This window comes from Ammospiza caudacuta, chromosome 3 (genome assembly GCF_027887145.1).
Source record: "Ammospiza caudacuta isolate bAmmCau1 chromosome 3, bAmmCau1.pri, whole genome shotgun sequence".
NCBI classification, from domain to species: Eukaryota; Metazoa; Chordata; class Aves; order Passeriformes; family Passerellidae; genus Ammospiza; species Ammospiza caudacuta.
In genome coordinates, this window is record NC_080595.1 from 51643715 (window position 1) to 51652162 (window position 8448).

An 8448-nucleotide genomic window follows, 5' to 3' on the forward strand; every position below is an offset into this window, starting at 1 on the left:
CGGTACCATAGGAACTGATTAAACACATGCCTTCTTTTGACAGAGCACTCTGCTCTGTCTGCTGTCGAGGGAGATATTGGGAACTGGACTCCAGCTGGCCCAGGACCTCCCTGGGTTTCACCAGACTGTGGCAGGTTGTATTGCACTGATCCCCCACGAGGCGAACACCGACAGCGGCACGGCCTCTTCTTATTAGCACTGTTTTCATGGGGAAAGGCTGCTCCAAATCTCAGGCAGAGGCTGCGTGAGCAAAACCCTTTCGCTTTTCTCTGAAGAGGGAAATCCTGCACAGCGCCCGTGCAGAAGTGGCAGCATCTGTGAGCCCTCCCCAGCCTCCTCCCACATCTCATCTGAGGACAAGGGGACAACCCAGCCTCTCAGCCCACCCCTTTAGCTTTTCTGCAACTCAGCTGAACGCCAAGTGCCCTGTGGCAGCTTCCTTATTTCAGCCTTGAAGCAAACCCTGCTGAAATCCCAGGGACACCTCCTGCTATCCCGTGGCTCCCACATCTAGGGCTGAAGCAGCCCCATGTCCTAAAAATACACTCCCTTCTAGCCTGAGAATAGCCTGCTTGAGGGTTGTTTTTTTCTGATCTCATTTATTTCCCATCGCTGTGCCTGTGATTACTCTCCCTCAAGCCCTGTCTCTCCCTCCTACTAGCATGCCTTGCCTAATTCCTCCCGCGACGTTATCAGCTGGGATGATGAGCAGCTGAGCTCGGTATTAGCGCTGACGCAGGCGGGCTGACAAAGGAGAGCGGGAGCGCCGCCGGCTGCGCTTTCCCGGGCAGCGGGAGGTGGGAGCTGACGGGCTGGTAAGGAGCGAGAGCTGGCGGCTCTCGGGCCCCTTCCCTCGGCGGCTCCGGGCGCAGAGACCCAGGGAAAAGTCCCATATGCTTCGCTGCCCTCGGCGTGCCAAGAGCCCCTGACTGCCTGGCTGATCCGGGCCCTGCCCAGTGCCGTGTCGCACAGCCAGCCGGCAGCTCTGCAAAGGGATTCGCTGCTTTTTTTAGGCATTTGCTCGGCTGGTTAGTTTTTTTCCCATGCATTCCCCCTTAGGATCACAAAACCTGTGTGGCATGACTGCCCAAGGCCTACACTAGCAGGAACTGGTGGAAGATGAAGCACCCTCTGAAAAACAAGGCATGCCCTTAGTTAGCCTCACAAAAAGAGGGACCAGATCCTCAGGTTTTCACTGCTCCAAGGCTGGGTGGCTCCACATCCTCCGTCCACCACCCCCTTATCAACTGGGAAGCACTGGGGATTTTTCTTAAGCCTCAGTCCTTGGCATCAACTGTAAAAATGGTGAGTCCTCCCTTGTTCCAAAAAGAGGTGGGTTTGCAGTTCTGCACTTGAAAATGCGTACTGAGCAATGACTGGTAGAATTTTACATAAGTTCTTGCTGACGAGATTCAAAGTCTGCTTTCCCTCAGAAGACCTGCACAGCACCTTGAGCTGGGTTTGTTCCATTACAGTTACTGCGATGAACAGCCAGGAAGTCACATCAGGAAAATTGTACATAACCAGCCAAGTGTTTCTCCTCTTCCTTTGTTAACAGCTCAGACACCTGTCCCTGCATGTTCCTCTGCTAGTGATGCTTCTGGTGAGATGTTTCTTCTTTCTTATTTTACTAACTACAAGACAATTACAATGTTTATGCTCTGCTTTGCTAATAAATATGGATTTATGTGTGAAAGAAGACAAAAGATTTTGGGGGAAAAAAAATCTACTCTAAAACACAAATGCCCATTTCTTCAGTGGACGTATCACATAATACAAGTAAATAAAGCTGTAAAATTCTCAATTCCTGGGGCGCTGGTGGTCACTGTTCCCAAGGAGAAAGGCTCTTGCTGTATCCCATCCCAGGGACAGAAGAACCTCAGTTGGAGAGACATTAGTGTCTGCTGCCTGGGCTCTCACTATTTTCCATTAGCCTGCATAACAGAAATCCCACAAGGATGAAAGCTAAAGGAAGCATTCCTCCATACATTCTGCATTAGGCTGTTAAAGTGTGGCAGAAACAAAATGTATCACCCAGTGCTCTGTATGGAAGGTGGTGGCCCTTGGGGTGTGCTCCAGTGGGTTTGTTTCACCACTAGATGACACTCCTGTCTCTTAAAAAGGCTCCTGCCACCCCTATTGTGACTGCAGGTCACATAAATTTTGAGAGCAGATTAACCTGGCTCCAGGTGGGAGCCCCCTGAGCACCTCTCAGACACAGTCACTGCCTGATGAATTGCAAGTGGTTGCACACTAGGAAGTCTCACCTTATTATTCTGCAAAAGTAAGGTAGAGAAAAAATGATGACTCGACTTTTGAAATTTCGGTTTCCCTCCCAACAGAAACAAGCTAACAAGTGCTCAGTGAGAGGGCTTCTCCTGCTGCCTCGTGGAGCATGGCTGTGCATTAGCAAGGGAACGCATTGAGCTGGCTGTCAGAAGTATGGTGGGCTCAGGGCCCAGGTACTGGAACCCAAACTGGCTATGAAACCAGGGCCAGGGTGTGCCACACTCCCAACACCACTTTAGAAAAGCCACAGGGCTTATGTGGTGTTATGGCCAATACCCAAATTATATTCTGTGCAAAACCAGGACAGCTCCTTTTGCCCCAGGCCTCTCAGGAGACAGAAATCATTCCTGTATAAAAGTGCTCAAATACCACAGAATAACATGCTGTAGCCACTGAGATGATGGAGAACTTTCTGAGTGATACTCTTCATTCTGCATCAGCAATTGATTTTAAGTATTTGATAATGCAAATTTTGGAAAGGCAAGAGAATAAAAAAAAAAAAAAAAGCCTGAGATTAAAAGAGCCAGTAATAAAAAGTCCAAGACTAAAATGCTAGTATGGCTTTAGGTAACACAGCCTTCATGTAGCAGCTTTGCAAAGGGATTCAGTGCTTTTTATTAGGCTTTTTGTCTGTTGGTTGTTTTTTTTCCTGTGCATTCACCCTTAGAACACAAAACCTGAGTGGCATGACTGCCCAATGCCTGCTCTAGCAGGAAATGGTGGGAGATGAAGCACCATTTGAAAAACAAGGCATGCCCTTAGTTAGTCTCCCTAGAAGAGGGACTAAATCCTCAGATTTTTGCTGTACAGGACATGGGGAAATGTAGAACATTGTGTTTAAAGACAGCTGTAATCACATTTCTGAAAACTCTCCATGAAGAAATGTCCATAAAGTTCTGACACATGCTCTTTGATTCCCAGACAAATACCAAAGGGGTGAAGCTCCTATTCCTCCCAGAAATAAGAAAATGGAAGAACATTCAAACACAGCCTGAGATGGCAGCCCTACATCACCCTCTGATCAACTTCAACAGGCTGGAAGTGCCATGCAGAATCCCATGGGATTGTACGTCCACAGACCTGCTTGCAAGATGGGACACGTATGGGTTTTTATTGCTTAGAAAGTGATTATCAAGATAATGGGGGCAATTTGTCTGCAAGCTAACCTTTATAGAAACTTCCTAACATGAAGCTCTTCTTCTCACATTGTGCATCTTAACATGAACAATTATAGTCTTATGAATTTTGCTGTTTTGTTTTCCCCAGTTTATGGTCTTTGCTTCCTCTTTTTCTACAAAAATGGAACTCTGTTTCCCAAGTACCTTTCCTCGCTTGCAGTGCTGGCCAGGCAATTAACAACTTCACCCACAATCAATACGTAGAGTTTTCCTGAGTGTGTAATAAGGTAGGAGATGAAGATAGATTTTTTCCCTGTAAGCTTACCACATTAAACCTGAGTATTTACTCCTCTTGCATAAATCCACTTACCTCCTTTTAATCATGATGATGAAATCAATTAAATACATTTTACTTGTCTGCACAAAAACTAATGAGAATAAGATTTACAGGCAAGCAGGGTATTCTTGATAATGAATTACTGGATGGAGACTCAAGCTAGCCTGTAAGATTTATAAAAGTTAAGACTTTTACAGTGCTGGACAAGTCTGAAGACACACCAGACTGCCAGCGCCCAAGACTTGACTTTGCTCCTGTGTCAGAACAAAGCAAAAGCTGTGTGCCTGATTAGAGCTATGACCATAGATAGGAGAAAGCAGTCCATTTTGGGGAAGCAATTTACAGGAACAGCTTGTTTACTTTCGGACAAACAGTGCTGCCTGTGAAAGCCCCATCTCAAGCACAGCTCCTGCTGACTTCAGTGGGAATCTGCTATGAGTCAAAAGTGGAGGCTCAGTGGTGCTCTGTGGAGAAGTATAATCATAATTATAGCACGGATTGTAATTGGAGACTTGCACAGTCAATCAGCCTGCTTCTGGTAATATCAACTGCAGTCTGGTGGCTAAATTGCCTAGACTAATTCTTTTTTAACACCTCAGCCATAAGACTCATCATTAGACAAATGCCATATCCTAATATATACTGCAGCTTAAACACAATGAGAGCTTCAATCTGTTTTTTAATTTCTGTGATATTCTGTCTTTTTGCCCACATACAGGGAAAAAAAGTTTATTGTAGGCAGAAGACTGCACGGACTGTTCCCCTTCAGAAGGTTCTTGCAGTCTTCTTGTCCCTGGGAAGTGATGAGCTCCTGCAGACCTCTGGTGCATGATGACATTTGAAAAATAAGCAATAAACAAAACAAAAATTTGCTGAAAGAAATTATCAAACTAATAAGTATCAGATTCATAAATGGGAGAAAAAGGCCAATCAGCTGTTAAAAAATCTAAGCAGCCCCCGTTATAATCCAGCTTACTTGTACAGTTGGACCTACTCAGTCCATGCAAGAACACTTGGAGGGGAAAAACCCAACCCTTGCTCGTCCCATCCCACATTTTCCTCTCGTACAACAAGTAGAGTGTGGATTTGGTTCCAGCTGAAGAACCTGTCCAGAGTCAAGCATTTGCATATCCAGCAGTGATGGTACTTGTACTGTGTCAGGCCCCTTAGTGGAGCAGGCAGGGTCAGTACCACCGAACAGCACCCTGAAGTTGTCTGAATGAACAAGTTATGCTTCTTCATTCTCTGGATCTGTTTCTAAAGGCAAGCATTGTACTTGGTGACAGCAGCCCGTGTTTTTAGAGCTAGGCTCCACCAGCAGTTAATTCAAACCGGCCTGATTTTCAGTGCTCCAATTTGAAGCAATTTCCTCAGCTCCTCACTCAAGTAATTTTTAGTTAGAGACCTACCTTTGGGTAACTGACTGGGAACATTATGACCTGCCTTTAAATGTAATGTGTTACAAAATTAGAGGGACAATTTATGGGACAGCAGATACTTCCCTTCGCAAGTTTCCAACTTTCAATGCATTATATCCTTATAATGAGTCAATAAAACAAGTCACAGCTGCAGCACAATGAATGTCAAGAGGCACAATGGACAGCGGGTATTTTTGATGATTTACTCTATCAGCCTCCTGAACAAGCACTTTTACTTTCTGAAATTTCACTGTGCTACACTGTAGGAGGTGAGTGCCGCTCGCTGCTTTGGCTGCACCTCCCGCACCGCAGTGAGATCGATACCGCACCGCCGTCCGCCTCGCTGCGGGAGGAAGGTCAGCCGAGTTAAGCCGTCAGCTGCCCCGCGGACAAACCCTGAAAACAAAAAGGGGAAAAGCCTTCAGGGGCTCTAAGGCTTAAGGCCACTCAGGCTGGACACGGCCAGCGCCTGCATTCCCGGGGCCCGGCAGCAGCCGGGGTTCGGCCGCGGGTCAGCGAGCCGGGCTCACGTTTGCCGTGGGGCGGGGACACACCCGGTGCTGGAACGGGCAGAGAGAGGGGCTCAGAGACACACAGTCCTTCCAGGCCACCCAGCTGCCTTCTCTTTCATGCGGAACAGGGGCAGAATTCCCACTTCTTCCTGGTCAAACCAGCACAACGGGACACAGCTTTGCAGGGCCCAGAGGAAAGCACGGGGCTTTGTTACTCCGCAGACCAAGTGCCTCCCAGTTATTGTTTTTTACTTTATTTATAGCGCTACTTAAAACTGAGTACATATTTTGCTATGGGGGAAATTAAAAAAAAACAGCTATCCTTGCCTTCAGCCTCTCGGAAACTAGCCAGGGTCAGCGAGAATTCAGCACTTCTCTCTATAGCCGAAAGCTGCTGAGGGACTGTGTTTGGTCCCAGGGCAGAGACAGAGCAGGCGCTCCCCGCGGGCCGCCCGGGCCGTGTCCCGTCCCCGATGGCGGCGGGGGCTGCGCTGCGGGGGCAGCGCTGGAAGCGGCCCGCGAGGGCAGGAGCGGCCCAGCGGTGCCGCCATCGCGGTGGGGTGTAGGGGCAGGGCTGGCCGCCCAGCGGTGCCGCCATCGCGGTGGGGTGTAGGGGCAGGGCTGGCCGCCCAGCGGTGCCGCCATCGCGGTGGGGTGTAGGGGCAGCGCTGGAAGCGGCCCGTGAGGGAAGGAGCAGCCCTTAAGGGCAGGAGCGGCCCAGCAGCGCCGCGATCCCGGCGGGAGCAGGCACGGGCGCAGCGCCCCCTGGCGGGCCCGGCCGGAAGGGAATGGTGGGGCCGGGACATCACGGGGAAAATCGCAACTCCTTTCGTAAGATATTCGCAGTGTGTATTACCTGTTCTCACCGACACGATTCACAGCGAGTTTTAAAAATTCCTCCAGGATACAATCATAATTATGAATTTTTCAAAGTGTCTGAATGACTACCGAATGACTCAGCCTCCAGATTTAGATGTTCTGGAGTTAGGCGTCCCCTCTATACTATCTACACTATTTTTGATTAAATAAATAATTTTTAAAACATTTTAAAAAAGAAAAAAATACTGCGGCACAACATTTCTGTAGGTTTCTATTTAAATTAATTTCCATATTATTCCTCATACAACTACACTGCTACCAAGGTGACAGTATGAAAGCAGCAATGAATACAGTGGAACCTGTTAAAAAGGAGGGAACAAGGAGACTGCATCTTGTTGAGTCTTAAAGCAAAGTACATAACTGGACTGTCAAGAGTGCTATCTGTGTTATCTCACAATATTCTGCTCTGTGCATCCCGCTGGTGAACTCCTGGCCTCTTGCAAATCTCCAGCTGAATGTCACTGAGCAGGGACTTCGTCTGATAAAATGTCTCACACTTGATTTGCAATTGTTCTGCACTGCACGCCAACTCTGTTGTCCAGTGCTGGCTGTGTGTTGAATTACAGCAGTGATATACTCAGCACACATGTGCTGATAGATGGGTGGGGGACGACAATAGACCTCCAGCTCATGCTAAGTTTAGTGAGAAGACTGAAAAGAGAACGATACTTGATATGGACTTGTTTGTCTCTGCATCTAGTTTGTAAATGGTACCATGGGGATCTACATTCTTCTCATCTTAGCCATGTTTCCAGATTTTTTGTTGTTGTTTTGTGGTAAACAAATCAGTGTCTTTAGGAGAAAGCAGATATGGACATAGACAGACAAACACACTAAACAGAACTTAAATATCTCAGCATATGCATATGGTACTTCAGAGCACCAATTATCAAAACAGTTTCCATCTGCTACATCACAGCTGCAATGTGCTAAGCCAATAATATATATAGGAGAAAAAAAGAAACTACTTGAAAAACCTAAGTTACCAATGAAGTCTTTTAAAATCATAACACTGAATAGTTCAGGTGAAGGCCATTTAAGCAAGTCTGAGAAATGTGCTTTTAGGAAACCCACCTTTTGCACTAGAACAATAGAAAAGCATTTCCTTGCTTTTCCTAATGCTTTTGGTGAAATGCTGTGAGAGTCATTCTACCAAGAATAAGGACAAGTAAGAGGAAGTTTCTCATTCCTGCAATGGCTGAACCTCACATTCTCTCATGCCACATTTTTGTGGTGTAAGAAAGAGGAGTACAAACATAGCTTTAGGCACTTGTGGATAATATTTAGTCCCTTATCTTTCTCCAGTTCCCAAGAGTGAAATATTTATGGGGTATGTAAAGTCCTGTGATATACAGGTGTTCATTCCTTTGTCTGCTCTGGTGGAGTAGTTTTAGTCTTTCCTGGGTTTTTGGACCTATGATTCTAACCTCTGCTAACAACAGTCTCCAGAGCCAAGTCAAAGCTTCTCTGTAGTAAAAAAACCAATCAACCAACCAACCAAACAAACCCATAATAATTGTGGCCTTAAAGATGAAGGACTGGAGTATAGAAGAGGAAGAACAGACTTTTTTCACTGCCTCTTTGTGCCCCTTTAGGCACTTTCTGCTTTCTGCAGTTCTGGTTGCTACAGTTATGCCACTGCTGAGTGCTTGGACTGCCTCTGTACCTGTCTGTAGCTGACATCTACTGGATTTTACCATGAGTAGAATGTTCAGACGTTGGATGGAAATCAAATCTAGCACACTGCAGGCTGCAAAACAGTAACTTCCTTTTACAAATACACTTCACTTTATTTATAACTTATTAGCAAGTCAAACCTTACAGAAGTCCATGGACATGCAGCTGCCCTATCCCTCCATGTATGTTCCACCTTTACAACGAGCTGGCTTATACAC

The 8448-nt window shown here is 46.6% G+C and overlaps 1 long non-coding RNA gene across 1 annotated transcript; it reads left to right on the forward strand.

Moving 5' to 3' along the window:
• The first annotated feature begins 1091 nt into the window (after positions 1–1091).
• On the forward strand, positions 1092–3767 carry LOC131556308 (uncharacterized). Its single transcript, XR_009274599.1, has 3 exons — positions 1092–1305; positions 1476–1603; positions 3211–3767. It is a non-coding gene; the product is annotated as an uncharacterized LOC131556308 (long non-coding RNA).
• Positions 3768–8448: the final 4681 nt, after the last annotated feature.